Source organism: Urocitellus parryii, chromosome 6 (assembly GCF_045843805.1).
Source record: "Urocitellus parryii isolate mUroPar1 chromosome 6, mUroPar1.hap1, whole genome shotgun sequence".
NCBI classification, from domain to species: domain Eukaryota; kingdom Metazoa; phylum Chordata; class Mammalia; order Rodentia; family Sciuridae; genus Urocitellus; species Urocitellus parryii.
The window spans coordinates 1,411,628-1,418,849 of NC_135536.1; the positions used below are offsets into that span (position 1 = coordinate 1,411,628).

Below are 7,222 nucleotides of genomic sequence, written 5' to 3' on the forward strand. Positions count from 1 at the left end.
GGGGGCCTCTGTGTAGGGGACACACCTGGGACAAAGCTCTGCCTGAGCCCCAGGGCTACCCAGGCCATTTTCTGTAATCCAGGTGGAGGAAGACCCAATTCCACACTCTGGCACGCTGTGTGCCTGCAGAGTTACCTCATGGGCACTTCCAGGTTAGCTGCTGAGTGACTATCCAGCACCCAGATCAGAGCCAGCACAGACCAACCCTTCACCCAGTCCCAGGGCTGTGTCCACACATTTAGATGCTCACTATGACCACCTCAGGCCCCAGCACCAATGTGGCTGAGTCCAGTCTGTGCTGCTCTGAGCAGCTCCTGAGGCTGAGGGTTCACCAGGAGAGAGCTGTGCTGCAGCAGGTTCTGGAGACCAGGGTGCAAACACCCAGGTGCTGCTCCTGTCCAGGGCCCTGAGGCTGCAGCACCACATGGCAGGAGGCAGGAGGCAAAGAGAGGCAGATGGGGCTGGACCCCTGAGTGGTGCTGGGGTCCCACTGGGGCTCAGCGTGCCAGGAAGGCTCTACCAGCCCTGGGGGAACCCAGGTGACCAGGACCAGGGTGTCAGCTGTCCTCTCCATTCTGGGACCATGTGGACATTTGAAGAGTGACAGTGCAGCTGCACTGATGACAGGTGGCTGTGCTTCCTGAAAGACACCAAGGCTGTTCTTCCAGAGAGAGACGCTGCTTCCCACAAGCCTAAAGTGCCCAGGGGGAGAAAAGGAGGATGAGACCACAGAAGACAGATAGATAGACAGATAGATAGATAGATAGATAGAGAACTGTTTTAGACCTTATATAGATAGGTGGTGGTTGACAGATAGATACACAGATAGAAGCTGAGAGTAAATGAGGATCAATTAAAACTGTGCCTTGACACAGCACCAAGTCCATGGGGATGTTGACTAGAACTCCTTCCAGGCCCCTTAAAACAGGGGCTCTCCTCATATGTGGCCCCCTACAGAGTCAGCTCCTGATACCTGAAAGTGAGGACAGAGCCTGGGTTTCTCCCTGCCCACACTTGTGCCCTGTGCCCACCACAGATGGCAGCAGCATGTGCACCTGAGGGCTCTGTGCCAACTGGATGCTCCTGAGCTGAAGGAGGCCCTCACAGGGAGGCACAGCCTTCCCCCTGCAGGGAGCCTCTGAGGCCCTCAGCTGGATGCCTCCTGGAGAGCAGGTGGCAGCAGAGGGGAGAAGACACACAGCACATTTCCAATGCAGGACGGTTCTGAGGACCTCACCAGGTGTGTGCACCTGGGAGCTGGAGGAGGGTCAGGGCAGCAGTCATGTCCAGGTGAGAGCAGAAGACCAGATAAGTAGTCACTCTCATCACACATGAGCTGTTGGATACAGTGAACCAGCACTCATGCTTTTGTGTGTGATTTTACATCTGGACCAGGGAGATAGCGCTGAGATCTCCATCATAAGTGTTGCATGAAAAGAATAAATAATGGACAATAGGTGAAAAATGGATATGATCACAAAGTTAATTGTACTTGCCTGAATGCTCCTCTGTCCATCATGCTGCCCATGGCAATTCCACCTGCTCTCAGAACTGCTCTACCGTGGCCTCCACCCAGAGCTGCTATATAGCAGGAGGACATGCAAATAGGGCCTCCCTCTGCCCATGAAAACCAGCCCACCTGACCCTGCAGCTCTACCCAGGAGCCCAGCCCTGGACTCCCAGCTCAGCCCACTCAGTGACCAGGACTGGACACAGCTGCTCACCATGGAGAGTGTGCTCAGCTGGGTTTTCCTGGTGGCTGTTTTCAAAGGTAATGAATGGAGAACCAGAGATCCTGAGTGTGTGAGTGGACAGGAGTGAGAGAAAGAGTGGACGAGTGACAGTGTCCTGACCAGGCTGCCTCTGTGTTTGCAGGTGTCCAGTGTGAGGTGCAGCTGATGGAGTCTGGGGGAGGCCTGGTGCAGCCTGGGGGTTCCCTGCGACTCTCCTGTGCAGCCTCTGGATTCACCTTCAGTGACTATGGACTGGTTCTGCCAGGCTCCAGGGAAGGGGCTGGAGTGGGTTGGCCAAATTAACCCAAGTGGTGGTAGACCTAGTACCTGGACTCTGTGAAGGGCCGATTCACCATCTCCAGAGACAACTCCAAGAACACCCTGTACCTGCAAATGAGCAGTCTGAGAGTCGAGGACACAGCCATCTATTACTGTGCTAGAGACACAGTGAGGGGACCTCAGTGTGAGCCCAGACATAAACCTGGGCCTCCAGGGGGCGCTCAGCACAAAGGGAGCTCAGGTCAGCCCAGGAGCAGATGCAGAGGGGGGTTGAGAGCTGGTTTCCACCTTCTGGGGACCTCTCATTGTCCAGCTTCCCAGGGGAGCTCTATGTGCATATTCACTGTAGTATTCTGTGATGTCTCTGAATGAAACAATGTGGTTTTTAATTTGCATTCCCATGTTTATTAGTGGATCCTAATTATAAATAATATTGCATTTCAATTGGACATAACTCATGGTCATGGAATATGGTTTCCTTCCCTGCAGCCCCCTGCCATTTCCCTTTCCCTCCCTTCCCTTCCTCCTTCCTCCTTACCCATTGCCTCTACTTCCCCCACAGATGTTTTTATAACATTGTTTACGTTAGTGCGTCTTAGAGGACACAGGTGGAATATCCCCTGTGGTGTCCTCACACAGGGCACAGGACAGTTTGGTCAATTTCCTTCCCCCTCTCCTCCCATTGCAATTCCTCCTTCCTCACCCTGACCCCCTTCCTCTCCTCCCTCCTCCCTCTCCTGTCTCCATGGGATCCCTCCCAGCCCTTCTTCTGTTTTTGGTTTGGAATTTGCATTTGGGAGAGAACATTTGAAATGTCCCCCTCTGAATCTGGATTATTAAACTTACCTTGATTCTCCAGTTCCATCGATTGACCAGCAAAGGCTGCATCTGCACTCTTCCTTCTGGCTGAGGGAGACACTGTTCTGTCTACCCACCCCTGTCCCTTTATCTGTCATCTGTTGGTGGCATCTGGGAACATTCCGTATTACAGCTGCTGTGAGAAGCCCTGGTGGAAACACTCATGTGGCTCTACAGCTGTGGTGTGTGACTTCTGTTCTTTGGGATAAATCTGAGGAGGGGAGAGCTGGGTCATATCATGGCTCCATTCCTGGTCTCTCATGAAGTGTCCATTCTGCTTCCTACAATGGCAGCACTGATTTGAAGTCCCACCAACAATACATCTGTTCATCTCTTTCCCACATTTGCCAACATTTGTTAGTATTTGTGTTCTTGGTGATTGCCTTCTAATTAGAGTGAGATGAATTCTCAATGTAGTTTCCATTTGCGTTTCCCAATTGTTAGAATTGTTAAGTATGTTTTCCTGTATTTGGTGGCCACTTGTGTTTCTTGTCTTGAGAAGTCAGTTGTGTTCTTTCCCATTTACTCATTGGGTTATTGGGTCTGGTCATTAAGTGTTTGGGGATCTTTATATACACAGCACGTCAGTGCCCTACTTCAGAGCAGGTGGCCACATCTCCCATTCCCAAGCTCGCTCCTCACACTCTTGCTGTTCCTTTGCTGTGCTGAAGCTTTTCATGTGATACTGTCCAACTTACCAATTCCTAGTTTATTTCTTGCACTTTAGTAACCTGGTTGAGGAAGTGGGTGCCTGTGTCAGTACAGAGGAGGGTTGGTGCAATATTGGATTCTTAACACTTACAGAGTTTCTAGTCTAATTCTTCAATTTCTGATCAACATTGAGGTGACTTTTTCTAAGGTGAAAGTGACTTATTATATTACTTTACATGTATATATTGATTTTTTCACTTAATCTGATGAAAAGGCTGACATTTCTTCAACATGATCTTGGAAGCTTTGTCCAGTGCCAGATGACTGCACTTAGGATGGATTGTCCTGTACCTTCTACTCTATCCCATGGGTCTTCTGCTTTGGTGCCAGTGCCATGCTGGTTTTGTTACTGCAGCTCTGTCACATAACTGAGGTCAGGTGTTGTCATCTCCAGGTTTGCTCTCTCTGCTTAGGATTGCTTTGGCTATTGTGTGCTTGAAATTTCTCCACACAAATATAAAGACTTTTTATGATTCTTTTAAGAACGTTTTTGGTATTCGTTGGAGATCTCATTGACTCTGGTGACATTTGTGTTGGTTTGGCCATTTGATCATATTCATTCTGACGGTACAAGAGCATGGTGGGTCTTTCCTTATCTAAGGTCTTCAGTTTCTCCCTGTGATGTTCATTTTTTTCCAATATATAAATCTTTCACATCCTTGGTTGAATTTTTTCCAAGTACTTTTAAAGTTATTTAGAATGGGACCATTTTCCTGATTTCTTTCTCAGGAAGCTCACTCCAGTAGGATAGGAAAGTGGTTTATTTATGTGTGCATGATGTATTCAGCTTCAGTGATAACGATGCTTATCAGATCTTGAAGCATTATTTGTCTAACATGAAAATTAATTGTTTTTATTTACTGTTAGGAACAATTTTATGAAAATGATTTGTATCTTTTCACATGGGGAATTGCTTCAAGAAGCTAAGAAAATAGTCAATGTATGAAAAACACATGTAAGTAGCTGCCTACAGACCAGTTTCTTCCTATTGATCTCAGGTGGCAAGAGAGAAAAGCAAGAACATCTTCTGTAAAATAAACAGGAGTGAAGACTTACAATGAAACTGTGACTAAAGCTAAATTGTTCAATTCATTGATTCTACAACTGTCCAAAACCATCTGTCTGTGCAATCTTATTTCCTAAAGAATAAACACATAGCAAATTGGTTCTAAAAAAAAAAAAAAAAAAACCTACTGAGATAATTCCACAGAACTTCTGGCATTAGAGGGAAATGATGAAACTATCCAAATGATGAAACCAAGACTTTCCAGTCTCAGGACTGAAATTAAGCATCAACATCCGTATGACTCCTCTAAAGGTGATCCTAGGGAAGAAGTAAGCTGCTCCTCTTCTCGGTCTTCCTTGTGTTCGAGTTCATCTAACTCAGTCTGGACCCTGTCCTTGGGAGCCAGGTTCCCCGTCCATGATGAGGTCCTCTTGTCATCTGCTCTGTCCTGGGTCTCTTGGGCTCCCCTCTCATGTGGTCAGTCTGTTTCTATTCCCACAACCCATGACGGTTCCTTCATGTCCTTGGTGTTGTTCATGTGATTCTCTCAGCCTGTCCTGTGGCTGTCCCTCCAGGTCTTCTTCAGTCTCCGTGATGCTCACTTCTCCTTCACCTTGATGTTGGGTCCCATCTGCATCCTCACTGCTGCTGAGATCACGACTCTCTCTCGAAGCTCATCAGGCTCCAAGGAGTCATGGGCCTGTCTGTGGCCAGACTTTCCTGCAGACGAGACAGCAAGGCCTTGATTTTCCCTCTCTTTTGTTTCATGTTCAGCAATTTCTTCCCAGGAAGAAACTGGTCGTAGGCAGCTGTTTACCTGATTTTCACACAGTACCCATTTTCCCTGAGTACTGACAGCTTCAGCTTCTGTGCTCAGCAACCTTCACTCCTTTTCCCACACCTGGAGATTCAATATACTGCTTCTTTGTTGCCTTATGGAACCTTCTCTGTCTGACATTTTCGGTGGCAGAGTAAGTCCAGGGTCCCAGACAAACTTTTCCTCTTTGTCCTTATCTATTTTTCTTGCTTGCTTTGGGATCAGTAGCAGCAACTGGTTCTTCACAGGAGGATGCAGTCACCATCAACCGTGGACACAAGCATCTGACAGATATCAGCTGTCTTGTAAAAGGGCCTTTTGTCAGTGGTGTTCAAGCTTTCCATAACACAGGGCACACCTACCAGTTTTGAGGCCAATGGAACCCGGTCCTCTCTGACAATCCCAGGACGGACATCGGGGTGTACCTCATGGTCAGTCTGTCCTTGGGGTTCACTGGTCAGACTGCACTGCTCCCTCACCGTAGAGCCGTATCTGGAGGTGCTGTAAGGTAAACTGGCTGTCTAGCTCACGGGGAGCGCCATCTTTGCTCTTACTCATCTTGACTTCTTCCAGACTCACTTCTCCTCTAATAAACCCTGTTGCATTAAAAACTTCCAGCTACTGCAACTGTTAAAAAGACCAGTGTGTTACGACCTGAAATGTTTAATTACAAGAGTTGTAAGTAGAAGAGCAGCTAAGCAGAATACCCGGTAGGCGTCTATTTTGACTTAGAAGCCACAATTCTTCTCTAGGGTGGGGGACCCAGGTTGTTAGTGACACATCCACTTATCCAGTCTATTAGGTGCAATGCCGAGTTCGACCTCTAGGTGCCGCTGCCGGACAACGCAGACCCAGGAGCAAGGCAGGGAGCAGAGAGCGCAGGGGCTGTGCAGGCTCCTGGGCACAGAAAGCGAGGCCCCGAACAATCCCCTCCACAAACCTCCCGGGACACGGATATTCAACAGCGGGGCGCAGGGAGCTTTCTCCCCTCGGGTACTGACAATCCCCTGCTGATGACAGGGTCAGCTTCTCTGCCGGAGCCAAGCGAAACAGGAAGCAGATGGAGCTAAGGGTCCAGGCTCTGAGCAGCGAAGCTGTGGGAGCCCAGTGTCTCCTCTGGTTTCTCTGCTCCTCCTGCTGCTTGGCAGAGGTGTCTCCAGAGAGTGTCTCTGCACTGAGCTCAGACAGGCCCTGAGATCCCACTGAAGCCTGTGCTCCCAGCACCACACTGAGGGCCCAGCAACCCCCCACGGAGAGGCCCAGAAGAGCATCCCAAAGGCCCTGATGGAGACCTTGGTTCTTCCAGATGCTGGACCACCCCACCAGCAAGCAGCGGGTTCAGCTCTTCCTCTCCCATGGAGCCCTTTCATTTCCTTGTCCTGCTCCAGTTCTCTGGCTAGAGTTTTAGGACCATGGGCACCGCACAAATGATACAAGAAATAAAGACATGTCTCCTAGAAAACAGAAAAATTGAAAACCCAACAAACCAAAGGAAATAAAAACAGAAGACTCAAATCAACAAAATTAGACAAAACAGTGATATTGGTGCAGGCACTTCTGAAATCCACAAGATTATTAGAAACTATTTTCAGGAAATATCCTCCAGTAAACCAGAAAAACTTGAAGAGACAGAAAACTCTAAACACGTGTGACCTACACAAATTGAAGCACAAGAATCTAAATATGTGAGACGGAAAAATACCAAGCAATGGAGTTGAAGAGCCATTAAATCCTTCAAAGAGAGAAAAGCCCAGAGGCAGATTGATTCTCAGCTGATTCTAAGAGAACGTTAAAGAAGAGATTAGACTAACCTCCCCA

At 48.4% G+C, this 7,222-nt stretch overlaps 1 pseudogene; it reads right to left on the bottom strand.

Annotated features, from left to right (window-relative positions):
* Positions 1-4,873: 4,873 nt before the first annotated feature.
* On the bottom strand, positions 4,874-5,962 carry LOC113176990 (transcription initiation factor TFIID subunit 7-like; annotated as a pseudogene).
* Between the last annotated feature and the right edge of the window lie 1,260 nt (positions 5,963-7,222).